This window comes from Falco rusticolus, chromosome 15 (assembly GCF_015220075.1).
Source record: "Falco rusticolus isolate bFalRus1 chromosome 15, bFalRus1.pri, whole genome shotgun sequence".
Classification (NCBI taxonomy): Eukaryota; Metazoa; Chordata; class Aves; order Falconiformes; family Falconidae; genus Falco; species Falco rusticolus.
The window spans coordinates 5,268,088-5,289,684 of NC_051201.1; the positions used below are offsets into that span (position 1 = coordinate 5,268,088).

The 21,597-nt window shown below is 46.2% G+C and overlaps 1 protein-coding gene across 1 annotated transcript in view; it reads right to left on the reverse strand.

Moving 5' to 3' along the window:
* Positions 1–21,597, reverse strand: part of LOC119157610 (arylamine N-acetyltransferase, pineal gland isozyme NAT-3-like) — a 37,902-nt gene that overhangs the window by 9,770 nt on the left and 6,535 nt on the right. Inside the window, exons 3-9 of the mRNA XM_037408631.1 lie at positions 19,718–19,901; positions 17,192–17,387; positions 14,177–14,326; positions 13,405–13,500; positions 2,692–2,850; positions 753–1,297; positions 270–396 (exon numbers count right to left, since the gene is read on the reverse strand). The gene's annotated coding sequence lies outside the window, so the exon portion shown is untranslated. The remainder of the gene's footprint in view (positions 1–269; positions 397–752; positions 1,298–2,691; positions 2,851–13,404; positions 13,501–14,176; positions 14,327–17,191; positions 17,388–19,717; positions 19,902–21,597) is intronic.

Here is a 21,597-nt window from a genome sequence, read left to right on the forward strand (position 1 = left end):
AATATTCCTTAATTTTCCTAAATGGAAAATATTTTGCCTTTATAATTGAAACGTTCTTCATATAGTGATATAATTTATATTACTGGACATTTTATATATTTACATATATATACACACATAGATTAGCTCTGAAAAAATATCTTCGTACATGTGCCTAAATGCAGCAACCGTCACCATTTATGACCTGTGAAACTACCAAGCCACATCCTCAGCAGGATTAGATTGTCTTTATTCCACCCAAGCCTCATAGCAATGCTACTTGCACTCACCTGGCTTTGAGCCTACTCCTCCAAAAAGCTCCTCCAAAACCACACCGTTGCTTCAGTGACAAGGCAATGGGAAAAGTCCAGTGGACTTCAGTGGGAATTCAGATCAGCCCTAATTCAGGCAATCAGCCTGGAAACATGCAAGGCGCGAGCAAATACATGAGTTCTGTCATTCCCATTCGTCAGGTATTTTTCTTGGGGGGGGAGTAGGTGGGAAGGAAACCTTTTATCTCAGTGAAGAGTAGGAAACGGGAGTTACAGCGACAACAAAGAGGGGAAAAAAAACCAACTGCAAAAAAAACCAACCGCACCTTCAGGAAACACATTCATTACAATGTACTAACACGCAGCACAGAAATATATGATTGCAATGATAACATATTCCCTTCACCCCATTGCTGACTCAGGAGTGCAACCAGGAAAAAAAAAAAGAAAGAAAAAAGTTAAAGAGGGATGCTCTGGATTCGAAACAGTGCCCAGGCTTACCTTTACTGGGGTCTTCTGGCTGTGTCGAGGAGAGGCTGGAAGTTGTGGGAAGATTCAGAGGCAAGACGATGGTTTTGCGGGGCTCTCCATTGCTTCTTGGCAATAAATAGCCCCACCACAAGTAGTATCAGTGTCAGGCATGTCCATGGAGCTGGGTGTTTACAGACGGAAAGGTTTTTCCCAGTGTAAAAGCCAAAGGCGGTGGAGCAAGGGTTACTGTGGCAACCAGGAGCTCCTGGCTTTCCTCCCTGCTACACACTTGTGGGGGGGGACACTGGTGTGACTTCTGAGTGGCACTGCAGGGACTCGTGGACATGCAAAGACACTTTTCACCTGTTTTTTTCCATCTTCCCATGCACCCACAGCTGGTATATACAGCACAAAGCGCACCACGGAGAGATGTATGGAAGAGAAGAGAGACCACAAAGAAAAGGGGGCTGAGAGAAATCACCCATGGTTTTGCCACGGGCAGCCCGGATGCTGCTGTACCGAGGAGGGATGGAAGGAAGACTGCAGCCCTCCGGGGCTTCGGGAGGGACTGAAAGCTGGGAAGCAGGTTTTAGGTATGGTCAGTGCAGGGAGCGCTATTCTGGAGAGCAGAGTGGGGAAAGAGTCGCTGTTGACAAGGTAGATTGTCATAGCTGGTGGGATCTAAAATTGCATCCACTTCTGCATTGCTGGGCTGGGCACTGAGTGAATCTTGTAAAAAAAATAACTCAAGCTACTGAATCTAATTGTCTTCTAGGAATCGAGCTATGCCAAGAAGCAGCCCTTTCTCAAAAACCAGCTCCATGCCTGCTGTGCTGCCCCAGGGCTGATATCCACTATGTTATTTTTTTTTCCCCAGCAAGGATCAGTTTGATCCTTGATCATCTGAACTGGCGAATGGCCTTTGCTGTGGGATGATGCACCTGATTCAAGTGACATCAACCCCGTGCATTTTCATCCTGTAAGGTAAAAGGCAAATAATCTCCATGCAACGGTGGTGGTACTGTCTTTTCATGTCACACCGTTGCAAATTGATGCTACATCCAGGTCAGTGTTTCCTCTCAGGCAGATGCTGAAGATTATCATCCGCCTTTCCAAACCTTTATTTAATAGGAGCTGTGGTATGAAATTCTGGTGAAATAGTCCTTGAAAAGTAACCACCTGCTTTTTAGGTGGCTGGAGGCACATCTCTGCTGCTCCCCGTTTTAAAATAAATAGACCTGTCATGGAGAAAAGCCTACGGTTCAGCCGCACACCATGGAGTCCCACTGAGACCAAACCCAACGCTAAATACGTCAGTTTACACTGATGTTCTTTTTAATTGCTTTCTCAGCAGTTGTGCCCAGAGCCCTCCTCATGTTCCAGTGCAGCTCCTGCCCAGCGCCGCTCACCATCCCCCAGGGCCAGAGCAAACAGAGACAGGGATAATATTGACAAATAACAGTGATGTCACTGGGGCTGGACACTGGGACCCTGAGCCTGGGCAGGTGATGGAGGGAAGTGCTTTCCACTCAGGGTAGCTTTCTGCTAAAATATCACTGGTGCAAGCCCTTTGGGAAATTTCCAAGCTGTAGCAGGACTCGGTGGCTGCCCAGGTGAGCAAAGCAGCTGCACGGCCCTTTTTCCTCCCATTTCCAGCTTTCTTGAGAGGCACCAGATGCTCCCCAGCCTTGCAAGGAAGATGGGGTGAGCAAGTCTGTAAACCCTTCAGCAAGCAAACCCTGTCCCCTTCATTAGCCCAGGAAGCACTAAGCAACCTCACCAAAAGCAACCACCAGCCCTCTGTCAGCTCTTTTTTGCCAGGTCCTTACCCACTTTGTAATTATTCTTCTAATTCCTGACTATGCCAGCATAGCTAATAATTTTCCAAAGAGTGTGGGATCGAGAGCTTTGCCAAAGGGCAGCACCTGAGGTCTCACCACACATTTCTTCTTTCTAGAAAATCGCTTACCCAATCATAGAAACCCAGTGGTTAATTTCTGCTACCATTTTGGATAAACTCCCGTTCTGTTGTTATTGCTCACAGCAGTCAGAGGCAGCCACAGCATCCGATGTGCCTGAATCTGTCTCCCCCTCATGCATGTATCTGAGGCATATTCTCCAGTGGCATCTGAAATCAGATGGTGGGAACGTACATTTTGCTTTCAGCTAATAATTGAGAGACTAAACCTGCCTGGCTGCAAGGGACTCCAGGGAAGGGCTTGGAAATTGGCTGGGAGCTTCCTTCTCAACTTATATTGAAGCAGCTCCTGAATGTTTCATCATAAGAAAATTTGACTGCATATTTATATGGCCTCAAAGATACCCAGTTTAAAACTGCAAAATCAATTCACCAGCTGCATCAGTTATCTCTCTCTGGTGTTACTCCAGCTAACCCGGCGGATTCGGTTTTCATCACTTTGCACATGAAGGCATGAATAGGCAATGCCCTGCCCCATCCTCATCAGAGAAAGAGTTTCTTTGCTCAGTAACACACCATTTGCCCACACCGAAGGCTTCAGCTACAGCAGGGTACTTCAGCAGGACAGCAGAATTGAAGCTCAGCCTGACCAAGCGGGCATGACTGCAGTCAGATTGCCCGTCTGACATGCAAAACCAGAAGAAAAAAATCCTTTTTTTTAAAAAAAAAAAACAACTATACCACTGGTCAATCAGTAACCTGGACTAGAAAACAATCTAAACATCACAAAACCATGAGTTCCTACTGCTGCCAAATGCAAACCCAAATCCAGCTTTGATTCAGGGTGCGAACCTGAACTGCAGCTCCGGTGCCGTCGGTGCTCGGTGCTCTGTACCCCGGTGCTCAGGCAGAGCTGCTGCAGCAGCACACGCGCCTGCCACAGAACAGGGGGAATTTTGCTTTGCTCTCCCTGGGGACCAGCACGTACCTTTCGAAGCTGCATATCATTTCAGTAGTTACTCTCAGTCTCCAAAACATCAAGCTCCTTTTATAGGAATGTGCTGCAATTTAGTACCATCAGCAAACCCCGCTGAAACAGGGAGAAACACAGACCCATCAAAGATCCCTGCAGAAACCCACCCACAGCCCACAGCCCTTCTCCAGCGCCGGCACTTTTCTCTGTATCATCTCTGCAGAAATTTAATTCACTTAATCTACCCTCATTTGTAACCCATCTCATTCCCTAGGCTTAGCTAATGATCTGATGTTGTGTGTTATGTGTTTAAAACGCTGTCTAACAATAAATGGTTTATTTTTTCACTGGTAGCATCTTGGTGAAATATTTATGATCACTAGATGTCACTGTAATTTTACTCCGTCTCCAGCCCTACTGAACCAACGTGATTCCTGGGCTCAGTGAGCTCGCTTTAAAATCCTTTCCAATTTACTAGTGATCAGAAAAATACCCAGCTGCTGGGCTGGCGGAGGGTTTCCTAGGGTGGGAAGGGAGAACTGGCCTTGGTCCACTGTTAGTCTGGGGTGCTGTGCACAATGCAAAACCATGCAACTTTGGAGCCAAGCGCTCACACCTCTGTGTATGTGTGTGTACACATGATGCGTGGCCACACATGCGGGTTTCTGCTCAACACATCAAAGTCCTGCTAATTTAATGTTGAGTAATTAAACCCCTCAGGCCTGTGCACACAGCAAAATGTGTGTGCGGACACACTGTGCCCTGGGCTGTCTGTGGTTCATCGGGGCTGGCACATCTATAAGGCCATCTTATCTGGAAGTCCAGAAATCTGGACTGCAGATTTCCCTGGAGCTTTAACGATCAAGTGCCCTTAAAATTTTGTTGTTGTTCTTTAATAATGCCCCCACTTTTCTCCCAAACACACAGCCCAAATTCCCTCACCATCATCTGAGCACTCCCATCATCCTTTTCATCCAATCATCCCATTCCTACTGCAACTCCGGTTAATCACACAGGCTTTAGGACTCAGAAATCTCTATAGAAGTATCTTGCCTCTTTCACTTGCCCTAAAAGATTTTACAGAATATATTTCTTCAGGGCCGACTCAAATCCACATTCCCTATTTCCTGAATTGTTGATTTCTCCATTGTACTCAGCCTCTGGGATATGACAGTTTAAATATTATAGACCACACTCCCGCATAGGCACACATGGGAATTCTTTTTTTTTTAATTGGAAAAAAAAAAATACCACTGAAATTAGTGGAAAAAAATTTAGCCTGCTTAAAAATTATTTGCCTCTGTCCAATGCCATTATCCAGATCAGCAGAATATATCTTCACTCCATACTCCGGGTCCCGCTGGGGAATATGCCAAAAGCAGGTCTTTCAAGACAAATCAGCTATCCAGTGTGCAGTGCTCCCAAGGCAGCGCTGGCAGCTGAGCCAGAGGAAGCAAAGCTCTTTGCTGGCATCTTTTGGTGAGCCAGGAGAAAGGACTGAGGGCCACAGCTGTCTCCATGTCCCTGCAGTGGCAAGGGGTGGATGGCAGACCCTGGCCACATCCAAGGGAGCTTCACAGCCGTGGAAAATAAGATCTGCTGTGAGGCAATTACACGGAGCCGTGACGGAATGAGGGATGCTGGGGTGATGCGCGCTGGGTAGAATCTAACTGCAGTGCCTGTAACAACAAATTTCCCTTTGAACTAGTCCACACTCACTTTGCAGCAGTCTAGTCCGGCAGCAGCAGGTCTTTAAATGCTCATGGGTTGCCTGCCACTCCTGCAAGTGGTAGCAAGAGGTGGGCTGTCTGGGCAGGGGGTAACGCCACAAGTGAAAGGCACATTCTGGCTTGCTACCCTCACTCAAATTATGGCCTGTCCACCTCTATTCATCCCAGCATCCTGGCTGCTGTAATACATCACATTCTAGTATCGACACCATCTCACTTTTGAAAAGCCTTTCTCTTCAGGATTCATTAAAAAGAGCCAAAATGAGCAAAAATGCTTCTAGACAAGCATTTTATTTTCCTGTGGAGCCACCAGAGGAGCTTTGTTGGCTCCCATAAGGTCAAACGCCTTTCATCTTCTATGCCAACCACAACCTAAAAAGCCCTAAATTTCCTTTGAGTTCTGTTAATTAGCTGAAGCAACACAGTCCTCTCTTTAGAAACCCTCCTCCACATCTCACCCAACAGGACGCACCACACTTTTCCTGATGCGTAACAGCAACACACAAATCAGAAGATAAAGAGGGGCTTTAAAGATTTGCCACTGAATAGACACATTAGGGCTATGCTGCTAATCCTGAAAAATGACTGGGAACCTTGCTAGTACAACCACATCTGTGTTAGGTTAGTGCTCAAGTAGGCACAAGTATCTCCTTGTTCACTGGAGACTCATTAGTCCTGGGTTAAAGCTAATACGGAGTCACCGGTGCTTTGCCTGGGGCAGGAGTAGGTTTGAGGTGCGTTGGGTGGAGCACCTCAAGTTTGGCACGCACCCACTTGCCAAGCTCATGGCCCCGAGGGCCGATGTCTGTGAGGGACCCTTGCAATCCCACCAGCTCTCTTGCTGGGTTCCTCTGCAAGAACAGCCTGAAAGGTCTTCCACCAAGCTAACTGGTTAAAAAGGGTAAGGAGGGACAGAGAAACCAACGGACTAAAGCGACTAACTCATGAAAATGACATCCTGGATCTATTTTCATATATATAGCACACTCTTCTTCAGGAATTGCATGAGTTTTCTTATTTGTTTTGAAGGGTTATAAATGACTTGGGAGCCTGATGGTGCATACATAAAAAGTGTTGAAACAGTTCAGTTACAGGTGTGACAACTTTAAGCCCCATTTATACTTTGGCAGCTCCCTGCACACAGAATCTCTCTCCAGGTCATTGACTTATTTCAACACGATTCAACTCAATCAAGACCCTTCTCAACAAAACCCAGCCTAAACCATTGCCAGTCCAAAGTGCTGCATATTAAGAGCTACCACACATTTCATCATTTGAAAAACAGATTAATATTATAGGGAAAATATTCAAAAGCGAGGCTAAAGTTATGTGGAACACCCTCACATGAACATTGCTGTAAACCATATTTTTAAACAGATTTAATCTTTGTTTACCCAGAAATACCCCAAAGAATAACTTGAACAATACTGGGCTGTGGATTCATAGCACAGATTATTTAAAGCAGATGGTGAGCCTGTGTGGATGCGCTCCATCAGAGAAAATGTGGCCATAATTGGATTTATTTTAATTCACTTATACTTTGACTACAGGAGAAATGCGAGTAAAGTTCCTCATGCAGACAAGCCCTGAGGTTAGGGCTGTCAGGGAGCTGCTGGTTTCCTTGCTCTCAACTCTATCTCGAAAACTGGACTTAAATGCAAAAGTAACATCAGATGCTTATAAGCGAAAGTGAATCCCCCGTCTTAAAGCCTTTATTCATGGTCAGATCTTTCCTCCTTAATTCACTCCGACTAGCACTTTATGCAAGCAGTCCTGAATGAAATGATACTCCCCATAAACAGCATCTCGCTTATCAAAGTGTTTTGCAGAGACCAGGCTAATGCTGGGTGCGGGAGGGCATATCACTCACCTCCAGCAGCTTCAATTTTCACATGCTTTGCAGCAGTGGAAGGAGACGAGTTCCCCTCGGGAGGTGCCATCCCTGCCACGCAGTGTGGAGCCGGGGGAAGGACAGTGACACCCATCTCCAGCCACATTTTCTGCTGCTGCCTTGGACGTGCTGCCTTCCCACCTCTGCCGCCTGGCTCCTTTCAGGGGATTCCTTTCCTCTTCTCGATTTCTAGGCTTCCTGTGTTCCCACACATCCTAGCTGCTACCTGGATGGTACCTAATCATCACTTCTAACCTGGGTTCTCATTAAAAGGAAGACAACTTGCTTTTTCCAGCTAGAAAGGTGCTGGTGGTCTGAGCCTTGACTTGCTGGAAGGTGCGTGCAGCAGCTGTGAGTGCTGTGCCCCAGCCAGCAGGAGGAAGGGGCTCACTTTTCTCTGTACTGAGCTATAATGTATGTACGTATATGCTGTAATTACAAGCATATTGCTGTGCAAATGCATAATAAATAAAACTCTCATTTCCTTATGAATTACACGTAATGGGCTACCCAGTGTTACTAGCTGGACCACATATCGCATTGCCTGGCCATGCTGAAACCTGCCAACCGCATCATCACAAGCCTCAGTTTCCCTTATCATTTCCCAAATGTTCTCACTTGCAAAGTGCCCCAGCAACCCGTGAGTGCAGGATGCACGCAAGCAGCGGACCAGCTGCCAGCACCCCGCCGCCAGGCTGGCTGCACAGCCGTGGCAGCACGCGGAGATGTGCGGCTCCACGGGCAGATGGTGCGTGGGAACGACCTGCCCGTAGGTACACCTCCGATAGCTGTTTATTTCCACACATTTAACTGATGCTAGCGCTTTTTGTGTGTGTGTGTGCTTATTCTATGTTTTAATCTGAGGAATACTGGCTGGGTGAGGCAGTGCCCAGTTAGTGAAAGGCTGCGGCTGCATGTTGCAATATGGCCAGCACGCCGCCACAAATACAGTGCTGCCACGCCTGCCAGCCCTGTCCCCAGATTAGTCGCTCAGACATTACTGCTGATGCGTTTGAGCAGAACCCAAACACAATTTCACTCGTCCATCACTAGAAAAATCAAAGCATGTTTCCCCATGCAAGGCACAGAGCGGAAAGCGATGGGGAAAGACCAACCTGGCATCTGTGCTCAGCCTCACAGGGTGGGCAGCCCTTCCCGGAGCCTGCCCTGGGGGAAACAGCTGCCAAGAGCCCTCCAATATACAGATGTTGCTTCCCTTCTACGTTTTTTTTTCCAAATATTTCCTCTGTCACACTTATCTCTGTAGTTCTGATATATATTGGCAGTAGCCTGTTCCTGCAGGCTGCACAACATATGCGCTTAAACTCAAATCACATCAGTGTTTCTTACCTATGTACCAGTACTACCTGGCATGAAATCAGCATATATTCTAGCACCCCACCCCAAACCTTCCAGTTTCACAGAATATTTCTTTTTCTATTTGCTAATTACCACGTAATGCCATATTAATTCCCTTGCAATTGGATTTTCAAAATATTTCTGTAATTGGCCAAAATTTCTCTCCCTGGACATCTGAAAACTAACATTCCCATGTTACATTTCAGCAAACAGCCAGTCTGTGGGTGCTGGTGAGTGCATCGCCCATGGAGTGCGGAGCAGTGGGACACAGGAGGCTGTCCTGAAGGGAAGCAGGATTTGGGGGCCAAAAAGCTGTTTTGGTGATGTTACCTATTTTTGGCCTCTCCAAAGCAGCCCAGGTGTTGGGTATGACAGGGAATGTGGGGATGGCAAGGACAGCATGATGGGACTGCTTGGACAGCTGCACTATTCATGGAAATTCCAGCAATATTTAAGCTGAGAGTAGGCAAATTTAGATCAGATATTAGGAAGAAGTTCTTCCCTGTGAGGCTGGCGAGGCGCTGGTCCAGGCTGCCTGGAGCAGCTGTGGGTGCCCCATCCCTGGCAGTGTCCCAGGCCAGGCTGGACGGGGCTGGGGGCAACCTGGGCTGGTGGTGGGTGTCCCTGCCCATGGCAGGGGGTGGGACTGGGTGGTCTTTAAGGTCCCTTCCAACCCAAACCATTCTATGACTCTATGATTCAGTTGTCATTGAGCAAGATGGGGAGGACTCTCAGTCCAAGTTGTGTAAGTCTGTTGGTCTTGAAAGGCTCAATACTCTGAGCACAACATGCTTATACGTCCCCGGTGAAGCTGTTCTCACCTCTAGTACCACTGCGAATTCCCAGCAGCCACTAGATGTCACCAGGATTTTACTGGCTTTCTGTTCTATACGCAACTGGGGACCGTAAGAAAATAATTACCATTAATAATACAAAAATGTCCACTTATTCCATTGAACACAGAGCTCAGAGAAGGGTAAAAGTGACCCAGACTCCTACTTCTGCGTGTGCCATCTCTGAGAGTACTTAGACAGAGCACCTGCACACATGGATACGATTTTTAATTTGTCTCTCGATAGCAGGAGAATAGTTTGATATCATAATGATGGAGTTTCTCCAGCTAGGTATCAGGCTAAAACTTACTTTTCTTACTGCATTTATCAGACTCCCATTTAATTCTCCAGCCTTGCTAGCTTTAAAGTTATCCCCCCGGCTTGGTAATCCTGCCCAGCATCACCTAGGCAGTAAAGAGGACAAGGAAAGATTTGGGAATGAGATGAACCAAATGGCTCCACATGCAAACAAATCAGCAAAGCCATTTCTGGGGATACCTCTGCCTCCAAAATGTGTGAAGCTGTAGGAAAGCAAAGGGCTTCCAGCGAGCAGTGCAGTTTACACATACATTTTCATTAACCTTTACTGGTTAATTATTAACCTGTAACCATGCCATTCACAATCTGGAGCATAAAGATTAGAAATTGTGTTCATAATCCCACAAGGCTCCACTTTCTCTCTCACCTCACAGGCACAAAGCCACGTAGCCACAGCCCCGTGGGGTGCTGGCAGCCCACCGCAGGCTCCGCGGGCGCTGGAGCCCCATCGCAGTGCCCCAGTTCCTACACCTGTGCCAGCATAAAATGTGGGAATCCTCCTCCACTGTGTGCTCAAACACGCAGTGCATGAAGCAAGTTGTACGTGCAAATCCTACCAGGCAGGGGCTGAAGCCTCTCGCGGTGGCAGCACAGCCCGTGCCGTCGCTGTGCCCGAGCACCAAAAGCCATCTTTGCTTTTGGTGGTTCCCTCTACCACTAAGGAACTGCTGCTAGTTCATGTGTCTGTCCATCAGGCACTGAACTTAAGGTCTGGCTTTTAAGATACTTAGATACTGAACTGAGCAGAATTCCTTGCTTTTCCTTAAAATCCCTGCTCTCCAGCTGTTGGGTTTTTTTTAACACAGGTATTTTAAGAGTCCTACCCCACTGGCCTAATACCAGCACAAGCCCTAATGCCTGCCTCTTCTTCTTTGGCTATTAAATTATCCATCCAGCTCAACTCTTCAATCAAACCATCCTTGTCCTGTTGTTCTGCTTCTTTGGGCCCAAGAAGATGCTTGTGTAAGTTCGTCCCCCTCACTTACACAAAAGCCCAACAACACAAGCCATCAGAAGGAATTGGGGTCAGCACCTCATTTCCCAAATCAGGCAGGAACTCGGCAGATCCCTGTGAGACTGTTTGGCTTTGGATAAGCCCTAAATGCCACAAATCACTGTAAATAGGAGCCCCTTTCTGAATACATTTCCTTCAAAATTTCCATAGTCAACACTTCGCAGAATGATAGGAGTCCCTTTCTGAATACATTTCCTTCAAAATTTCCATAGTCAACACTTCGCAGAATGATAGGAGTCCCTTTCTGAATACATTTCCTTCAAAATTTCCATAGTCAACACTTCGCAGAATGAAAGTGTCCACCCCCTCGTCAGCACCACTTATATCCCACTCCTCTACTCAGAGCTAAAGGTGTGTACATATATTCTAAAGGTATATTACATACCCCACAGCAATAACTAATGGAGATGCCCATGTCTGCTGTAGGGATCATTCTGGGTCTCCTACAACACACATCCTTTCAATCTGAAGCCTGCTGTCTTCCAAGAACAGTCAAACAAAACAGACTTTACAGCTCTGTCTGAAGACAGCTTTTTAAATTAACTCTGGGGTTATTTTCATTTTTGTTTCATGACACATAATATATTTAATACAAAAGAAAATATGCCTGGCTTAGAACTTCAGCCAAAGATGACAAGTCCAAAATTATCTCAGCTTAGAAATATTACTACCCAGGTTATTAGTCTTAGGTTTGGTTTATGATCACTTCTTCCAGCAGTGCTGCTACACTTGGAATTAATTGCAGCTTGTGTTCTTTCTGCACAAAGGAAGGTGGAACAGAGTATGCATTTTACCACTGCTTCTTGCACAAATACAAAAAGAGCAAAGGTTGCTTATTGCCATTTCTTTTATGCAAGTTTATCTGTAACTTTGTCACTTTGTAGCCTGCTACTGGTTAAAAAGTGGATATAGGTTATGTTTCATTTCAGTTTTCCTTAAGAAGTAAGCATACTCCTTTTAGGATCAAGAAATTCATTTAAATTTCAAATTACCATTTTTTACCAAATATCTTCTGTTCTCTCTGATAGTAAAACATGTTTAATACCCAGTGGGACTGGCCAGGTCTCGGTCCCATAAGACAGACAAAAAGGAGTGCATATCTGTATTTCATGCCTCAGTTCTTGTAACCCTCTCCTCTTTTCTTGTTTCCCTCACCCCCTGCTCAACATAGGAAAGATCCAGCTGCCAGGTAGGGAAGGTGACTCTACACCCTGGGCTTGCCCACCCAGGACACAGCTCCCACCCGGATAACCCCTCACAGAAACACTCACATGCTCCCTGCTCAGAATCCTCAGATTTGGGCACTGAGATTTCCTTTTTTTTTTTTTTTTTTTTCCTGACCAGGCAGATACACTCTTCAGGGGATATGGTTTCTTAAGAGATGGAAAAAACCTACCATCTTTGTTCCTTGTCTCTTAACAAGAGGTGATGGATCCTCCCTATCTGCTGATCACACCCTCAGGTTGGAATGGCCACCGCTGGGGCAACCTCTGCCTCAAGCAATGGCTCTGCCAGCACCACCAGAAGCCCCCAAAGATGCTCACCTCAGCAGTCCGCTACGAACTCTAATACACAACCAATATTAAAAGAAAAACACACACAAAAAAAACCCACAAAGAAATACCAAAACAAACAAACAAAACAAAACAAAAAAACCCAAACCAAAACAAAAAAAACCAACAACAAAAAAAACAAACCCAAAAAAACCACAACTGCAATGGCCACAGATGGGTAATTCCTTCTCTAGTAAATCACCCAGTCAAGAGTCTAGTGTCTCAGTGCCTGGTAGATGATAAAAGCATTTGGGGACAAAACTTTCCACAACAGCCCCAGCCCCTTTAACACTTTGTCCCCACTAAAGCCAGTGCCAACATGAGTGGTGGATGCTGTGGAGGTAACTGGTGGAGGGGACCTACCACTGCCCTGAATAATGCAATGGAGCAACGGCATCTTGGTATTTCTCAGCCTTGTTAGTTTAATACCACTTATTTAACTTGTCTGTTTGCATTAAGTCCAACACTTTGGATGCCCCGATGTATTTTATGATACTTGCTTGCTGTTGCTTTTGATGGTCTTATTTGTGATTCAGCAAATAGTACCTAAGTAATCAATATTCTGTCTGGGTGGACATTTTATTTATCTACAGAGCCACCATATGAATTTGGTTGGTTTACTGGAGGTCAAACACTTTTCATCTTCTCCATGAGCCAAAGAAAATTGAAAGATTTAAACTCCCTTTGAATTCCTTTGATTAACTCAGGGAAAATATCGCGCTTTTTTTTTTTTTTTTCCCCCAAACTCAGCAGCAGAATTGTCTTCACTATAAATCTACCTCACTTTGACACATTGATCTCTGCATAATGGGCAACATCAAGTGTTGAGGCATGAACTGGAAGATGAAGGAAGCTGTAGAAGAGTTATGAATGGTGCTGTTATCAATTACCATACATACACACATACCTCCTTTGGGATGGATTTTAAAAAACCACCACATAAAATCAATAAGAGCTGTATAATTAGCTGGGGGGGGGGGGGGGGGGCGCGTGGAACAAGGGCTGGGATGCTGGGATCCTCATGTTTGGGAATTGCACAAAGCACCCACACTGTATCAGCAAATGAATGGTACATCAATATTGCATACTTACATCAGTATCATTCCCCCAGTTGGTCCAAATTCAGACTGTACAAGTGCACGCCACGCCACTGCTTTCATCTCGCGGTTTTAAAAAGCAAGAAGAAACCTGTTAAGTTTCAGACATGGGGAGGAAAAGAGAACAGAAGAGCAGATTTCAGCCCTTTCCCACCTTTCTTGCACAACTCTGAAGTGCCCCAGCTTGCAGGGCTGTCAGGGACAGAGAAACCCAATGACTAAACCAACTGAATAATGAAAATAACACCCCGGATCTCGCTCATATGCTTTTTCTGCTGACTTCTACGATTTTTACAAAAAATTACAATTTTTTTTTTTAATTGGTAATGTTTCAGAGTCAAATTTTTAAGATTGCTTAAATGATCCAAGCCTTTTCACATAAAAGTTGCATCATTTTAAATAAAAATATGGCTTAAACCCCCCTCATTTAGCTAAACAGGTAAATCCCTATATCGACACACTTCTGTCCATTTGGTGACTTGTTCCCAGTTATCGCATTTGATCTGGAACTGGTTTAAGATTAATTAAAATAAGTCACTCTTTCGATACACTGCAACTTGCATTCATTTGACAAAATTAATGTGAAAAGCAGAGTCAGGTTAAGCATATGAGGATTCTTCATTTTGACAGGACCTAATGGTGGTTCTCAGCGGGACTTAGACACCACTGCCCAGGATCACACAAACTTCAAATACACTTAGCTTAATCAGCTTACACTTTGCGTGAGGGAGAACTGACTTCTTCCAGTACAATCATGGCCTGAGTACCTGTGCAAAACATCCAGAAGTTTGCCTCGGGTGGTTTTCAGGGATTCAGATTTGAAATTATGAGAATCTCAGGGATGCAGGATGCGAAGGGGCAGCAAGAGCTGCTGGGGTCCCACACCCTGCGCTAGGGCAGGTTCAAGCAGACCACACCTGCATATGGTGCAGAAGAAGAATTAAAGAAATCCTTTGTGTTGCAACACCACCAAATCCCAGGTTTGGCACAGGGAGCCAAGGAGCTGCCTCCCCCTGTACCTCCCACCCCGGCAGCCCCAGCTCCCTCCCACTCCCCACCAGTTCACCGCTTGCCCTCAGCCATCTCAGACAAAAAAAAACTTGTTATCCCTTCTCAGCTGTCTCCCTCGTGGACTAAACAAAGCCTGCTCTAGCCACAGTTTCTGATAAGGGTTGTTGTTTTTTTTTAGAAAGCTTGAATTATTTTTGTTGGGTTTCTTCTGGAGTCCTTCCTCCCCCCTGCTGCACCCCCTCGTTCATGTTATGCAGCAAAACTGGACACATCTTTGCGTCTAAATCACCGCAGTGCCTGGACCGCTGCTCGCTGCTCTTTGTAAACAGCCTTTCAGTTTAAATACATCCACCTTGCCGCAAAATTATTAAACTGTATTTCCTCTCCTGCTTTAAAGGAATGTCGCAGGCACTGTGTCAAAAGTCCACTGAAGATAAAGGCAGATCAATGCATGCTGCAGCTCCATCTTAGAAATAAATTAGATTGGGCAAAAATTATTTGTTCTCAGAAATCTGTTTAGCAATGTATTTTTCCTGTAGACATTTATGTATTGCTCAATAAGGCTTTCCAGTAACATGCTTGGTACCAATGAGAGAGAAAGAAGGAATACATGGGATAAAAGTCATGCAGGTGAACCAATGGAGCCAGGAGCTGAGGAGGAGGAAGATGAGGTGGACAACCTTCCATGGTTCCCTAGGTAGTTTCAATTGCATTCTGGAGTTCTTGTTTCACTCAGATGCAAGCGATGCTTTTATGCACCTTGGGTATATTTTTCTAGAGAGCTGACATGTGTTTTAACCTCTGACTCCAACAGGCAGGTGGGTGCACGCACATCCCCAAAATGCCATCCCGCAGCGCTCCACCTTTGGGCTCATTTTTACTTTCTGCACATTCAAACTTTCTCACGCTACATTGGCGTTGCTAAATATTTACACGAGGCAGCAACACTCCTGGCTGCGGTTAGCAGGGAGTTACGCATTTGCAGCATCTGTCAAGGTGGGTTTGTTCCTGCACTGCTGGCTGAGCGAGCGCCCACGCCACCTCCCGCGCCCCTGGAGAAACAACCCTTTCCTCGCAGCCATCACCAAGCAGTTTTTATAACAAATTACACCAAGAAAACAAAGGTGTTGAATTCTTATTGGGCTTCCCCTCCTTGGGGAAGCAAAATCAGCTCTTGGCTTTCACATCTCCATTGCAACCCTGCATGACCCTACTGCCATGCAAACATCTCTGGTTGGCGTGGCGGTGACAAAGAGGGGTCTCGCTGGAGCGCAGGAGTTGTAGATATGAAATGCATTTGTCAACACTGCAGCAGTAACAGGAGGTTGTTACATCAAGATAAAAGTGTCCAAAATAGGTGGATCAAGCTGGCAGCGAGCAGCAAGGGAGGCTGCTGCAGCCAGCAGGAATGGTCACAGCCGTGCGGGATGCTGCCCCCGGCTCTCTGTGAATGGCACCGCTTCACAGGGCTTTTATATATCCTTAGAAAACTCGAGTGAATGAGTGTCCACCTCCAACCAACTGCCAGGTAATAACAATCTGTTTACTACCAACCATCTGACGCAGAGGTGCTTGGCAGCACCGTACAAGAATACCAGGGCTTTTCCTTCTGCCAGTCCCCAAGCTAAAAAGAGACGATTTGCCTCAATCCAGTTTGGCTACAGACGTGCTTGCGGGGCACTCGCAGCAGACAAGCCCGCGAGCAATTTGGCTCTGAAGACCCTCAATAGTATTTCTGGACACCTGATTTTCTGCAACTGGGATAAGATGACCGGCTGGTGGTCAAGGCAGGGAAAAGGCTGGAGAGGACTGAAGCAACTTCTGGGTGGTGATGTGTCACGTCTCAGTGAGCAGAACAAGGTGACATCCATCCTCATAGCCCGAATGATCTTCTGACAGTAGTTGGCTGGGTTTTTTTAAGGGATGATCTTTTATCATGCTGAAAGAGACTTCCACCGAACCCTTAGGAAACATCTCCTGGTGACTGGATTCATGGCTCCATGAATCATTAGACATTCAATCAATCATCGATTTCTGGTTTTTTGTAAAATAGCTATTGATGTTGTACATTATTAGTTTCTTGGCACCTGATACTAGGCTTTCATCAAAGCAAAATGCTGATGCAATTAGCAAAGGATACCAATTTATGCAGCAATTCACATTATCCCTCAAAGCTTCATTAGCCTCAGAAGCTAAGGCACTGGAGGGAAAATTTGGGGAAGTGTTCTGCTACCTTCAGCAGCTCAGCCCATCTGTGCGGCGGCGGTGCTCCCGCATTGGGCTGCCCTTCGCGGCCGGGGACAGGAGATCTGTGCGCAGCACAGGGAGAGGACGATGATGCCCCCAGCCACCCCAGTTCCACCTGAGGACCTGCTCACATGTTTTGCACGGGTCAAAGCCATCACATGGGACTGACCATATTGCAACAGCCACAGTCAGAGCAGCCAGGGGCACTATTTGCAAGGAAAACCAAAAAATTAAATTCAGGTTCCCTGTCCTAGAGATACCCTGGAGATCCTGCCGGCGGGTGATGCTCTGCTGCTGTGGCAGCATGCCCTGACAAACTCATGCTTCTTATTGTTCCCTACAAACACTCCTGAGGTCAACAAGGCGTAATTGCCCCATTATTCCATAGAAAAGACAGACATCAGCAGGAAGCAGCTGCTGGTGGGATGGAAACCTCACGTAGTGGCCCTTTCGCCAGGAAGGTAATTTCATCTTCACAAGCTCTGAACACAACCACCCCTTTATACCTGTTTCACTGCATTTACCAGCAAATATTTGGTCTCTGGGGTTTTGGTGTAGGTTTTTTTTTCTTTTTCTTTCAGCTGAATAATCTTTATTATGTTGATCGCCGTTGTCATCTGCCTCTCCACAATTCTGAATACAAGCCTTGCCCTTGACTGCACAACACAATGAAAGCCTTCAGGTCACAGCTTTTAGAACACTCGATATTGTTTTTTCTTTCTGAAAAGAATAAATAATGTTAACCTCTCTGACAGTGTAGAAGGAAAATGAAAAGGAAAAAGCTATTAGAGGTATGTCAAACTGAGTGGCGTTGGGCTTGGATGAGTCTAAATCCACCGACTAGTTCCTGTGGTCTGACACAAAAATTAACTCACCTCCCAGTTAGCTGGATAATTAAAGTGCCTCATCAGATTTCCAGTTACATCCCATTGCTGGGGCAGCCATGGCCAGATGAAACAGTATTTTCCTTTCCCTGCACATCGTGGCTGGAGCTGGCTTGTACAAACCACGGGCACTGCCCCAGCGCTGTACCTGGAAGCGAAGGCTCAGGGTGGGGGGACCCCAGCCAGGGGACCCCTCGGGCTGAGCTCACAGCAGTGGGCTCTGTCTCTGGATGTCTTCACATCAGGAGCAGTGAATATGTTTTAGTCACGGACAAATCATTTGGCTCAACAAAAAGGAACTGATGAATGCTGCTGCCAGCAGAACACATTACACTAATTAGTGATCTGTAGCAAGCCTAAGTATCTATGGATTTATGGAAAATTACAAAAAGTGACAGAATTTAACCAACTCATTCATGTCTGGTATAAATGTAGCACCAGAGCGGCATTCGGCTGAATGCACTCTTGTACAAATCCAGTCCCAAAGACCATCGGCAGCTTCCCTACCTCGCGAGGCTCCCGAGCCCAGCAGCAAAACATCTTTGCACCTTTTTACTGGTTTTTACCAGAACGCTTTCTGTAAGCACCCTTGTCCTTCTGAGTCAGAACCTCTGGCATTTTGTACCAACTGTACATCTGGGGGTAAGGTGGACTGGAAACATGGGGAACAGGTCGCAGCCCCCTTCTCCGGCTGCGCCCTGCTGGAGCCACCTGGCCAAAAGCAGCCGACACTGCGCTGCTCAAGAGCCCCTTAGCGAAGCCATGGGGATGGCAAGCATGCTCCTTGGAGAGGCTGCTGTCTCCTTTCCTGGAGCTCATGCCATGGTTTGCAGGAGCAGGAGGAACTTCTCATGCCTTCCTGGGATGGCACACTCGATTCTCAGCCAGCAAAAGCTGTAACAGCCCTGAGCAAAGTAAATTCTACAGCTGAGAATAACTTTCTTTTCTTACCCCCTCTTTGCCGTGTGGCCTTCCCTTTCACCAGGTCCCAGACAAGCAAAAAGAGACTGATATATATGTTCAGGTAGCTGATACATCCATTAAAGCAATAAACATGTTCTGAGGGAAATCCTGCCTCTCATTATTCTTAATTATTTACTTACACATCCTTTCATCTAGATTTAAACTTTCTTGCAATTTTGCAAGATGAAAGAGGTCAAAAAATTAAAATGCAATTGATTTTGCTATTTTACTTGTCTACAACGACATAAATTACTGTCTTTTTAATTTTTTTAGCAGCTTGGAAAACAGCAGGAACTAGCAGAGGGTTTTTTTAAGTGAACCAGCCCATTAAAACTGACTGCATTACCCAGTTGCCTTCTGGCTTTTTGCTTGAAAAATGAAGGCAGGTCCAACCACCAAAAGAGCAGTGCTGCTGCCGTACAGGGGGTGAGAAGGGTCTGGCGGAAGAGGCATTCGCATGGGGCTCGGAATAACCCCACCGCAGCCCACGTGGCAGGCGGGTTAGGAGCTCAGGTACACCTTGTCCGGGCCTGGTGATGCAGATCAGCACCCCGTGGGGCTCATGGGAGGAACGGGGCATCTGCCCCAGTGCTGTACCGGGGGGTGTACCTCTCTCAGGAACGGAGTTGCAGGCTCCCAAGTCACATTAACATATTTCAAAATTTTGACATGCACAGACCTTTAAATTAATTCAATCTTAAATTTAATTAGAGAGACTGCTTTAGAAGAACAGGTAGAAAGAGCCCCGTGTGCCCCAGCACTGACTACGTGCCACGAAGCCTTAATGCCTGTGGCACGGTCCCTTCTGCTGCCTGGGATCTGAAGTCCCAGCAAGAAAACCAATCCCACGCTTGGCACCTCGCGGCGCTGGAGCTGCCGTTCCCTTTTCTGAACCCCACAGCTAGAACAGGGGACATTGCTCAGCTCTGCCAGGAATTCTAGAAGCTTTTCCATTTCTGGTTTTCCTAAGTAGGTGTTTCAGCAGCCTCTGTTGGCACCCAAATTTGACACCAAATTCACTCTCCTGATGCAGCTGTGGATTTTCCTTTATCTCTGTGAGATAAAGGAAAGACACTTCCGCAAAACCAGTGCCTCGGCTGGCTTCCCAGGAATCACTACACCTGATGAGATTATCGCGGTGCTGTCTTCAGTTCTCCCTTCTCCTCCCATCCTGCCCATCCCATCCACGACAGCATCATGTACCTCCAGACACAGAAAGGCTGAGCTTCTCCCGCTGCCATCTGGGGAGTAACTTCACAAAGAGCCGCATCACTCATTAGCACGCAGATGGCCAACCATCCATCGCTGACCTCCATATGCCATCCTCACAGACAACCATCCCTTTTGGCCAACCACAACTTTACCTCCTTGAAGCCAAGTAGTATTTCTGCAGGACAAAGAGGACACCAGGCACTGCAAGATGCAATCATGCTGTAAATTCCACCCTTTCAGCTGTATTTTCATGACAGATGGCAGATTGTGACACAACTATAGCATCTTCTGCTTAACTGCAGAACAACTTGCCCTTCTGGCTGCATAAACTCCATCATCGTGCAAGCCCTTGGTGGCAGCTGCTGCGAAACCATGGAATATTAAGAGGCTGTCATTCATATTTCTCTGAATCTCTGCAGAATTGATCAAAATTGTATTTCTGGATAAGATTTGAAGGAATAAAAGTCAGTCCTCTAATTAAGAAGCATGGCCAGGCAGTCACGTAGATAAAGAAGAAGCAAAAGAAGTTTCAAGGTGGAAAACTAAATCTGCCTAGAAATACATGAGAGGGGTGTAAGGGCTCCAGAGAGAGAGAAAGAGGCACTTTAATTAATGCTGTCTGATGGGGACCTCTACCCAGATACAGCCTGAGGGCTGTATTACGGGCACAAGGAAAGAAACAAAAAGCCTGCTGTCAGGAAAGGATTAGGTGAGGAGGTGGAGGAGAAAGCTCTCTCCTGTTTAACCTTAGTATCAGTAAGCTGAGACAGCTTTTCTCATTTCTTCATGTGTTGTCTTGGTTTTGTTCGATGCATACCTGTGTTGTCTATTCAGACATAACGAACAAAGCGTTAAGTTCTGCCGACGGGTTGACGGTCTTCAGACCTTTTGTGCTTCCCAGGTGAACGTTACACGACCACGAGAAAAGAGGCTGCTAGTGCTGGGGCTCGGCTTCCTCACCTCTAAATGCTTTTTGATTAGAACAAACAAATGAGGAGCCCTGGCAAGAATCTCAACAGCCAGCTGTATGCCCGTGAAACTGCAGTGGTTCTCATGCCTGGGAATATTTCACAACTTCTTCTGAATTGTGCACGAAATACAATTTCGTTTGAAGATTCAAGCCCTGTACTTTTCCCCTTGGCTTTTGTTGTTCACAAGGATACAGATTTTAATCAGAACGTCCTGTGAATCCCATTCTAAATCTTTCTGGCAGTAACTGTTTACTCAAGATGAGAATATTGGTTGCCTCAGCCCAACGAGTTTAGCTAAAGGAGGGGAGGCCGCGTGACTGCAAGGAGGTTGAACGGCTGGCACTTCTCTCTTTCCTTAGCCCAGAAAGCAAATTTGCAAAGTTAACTTCTGTTCAAACTAACTAAGGCTTTAAGGTCAGACAATGTGTACCGTGCACCTGATTGCCAACCATGTCCATAGCGCATTCAGATTAGTTTCCGCTGGTTTTATCCGTAGGTTTATGCTCATAGAGTGCACAAAAATACATTTTGTTGAAAATAAAAAGCAGCTCAGACTTGCTCATTGCAAACAGCTTCCTATAGGCCCATGCAGACAGTGAGAATTACCTGCTGCAAGTCTAATGCTGTATATCAGCAACTGACATGTGTCCAGCCCCAAAAATGATGGCAACAGTGCTGGTTTTATAAAACCATAAAAACCTTTCTACAAAATGCATGGCTTCAAAGCTGCCAAGAGAGCTTGCCCTGCTTTCTAGGGCTGTGGATCATTGCACCAGTAAGAATAGCCGGGTCGGGGGGCTGGGGGCAGGTCGGTATTGCCAAGGTAAGCCTTTGGGACCACCCTGCCCATGTGGGTCATGCTCACCAGGCCACAGCCCTTTCCTGGAACCTTGGCAAAGC